This window comes from Lagenorhynchus albirostris, chromosome 15 (genome assembly GCF_949774975.1).
Source record: "Lagenorhynchus albirostris chromosome 15, mLagAlb1.1, whole genome shotgun sequence".
NCBI classification, from domain to species: domain Eukaryota; kingdom Metazoa; phylum Chordata; class Mammalia; order Artiodactyla; family Delphinidae; genus Lagenorhynchus; species Lagenorhynchus albirostris.
Window position 1 is genome coordinate 6,520,651 of NC_083109.1, and position 258 is coordinate 6,520,908.

A 258-nucleotide genomic window follows, 5' to 3' on the forward strand; every position below is an offset into this window, starting at 1 on the left:
CTCTCCTTTGGAGAGTCTGGAATTTTGGTCCAGGCCACACAGAGGCTGCCTGCATGATCAGCCCCAGTGAAGACCCTGGGGGCCAGGCTCTCAAGAGTTTCCCTAACCGGCAACATTGCCCATGTGTTTGTCACAGCTCGCTGCTGGAGGAATTAAGGGTGTCCTGTGTGACCTCTGGGAGGGGACTCTCAGCACCTTGAGCCTGGTTTCCTTGCTACTTCACCCCCCGCCACCTGTGCGCTTTCCCTTTGTCGATTT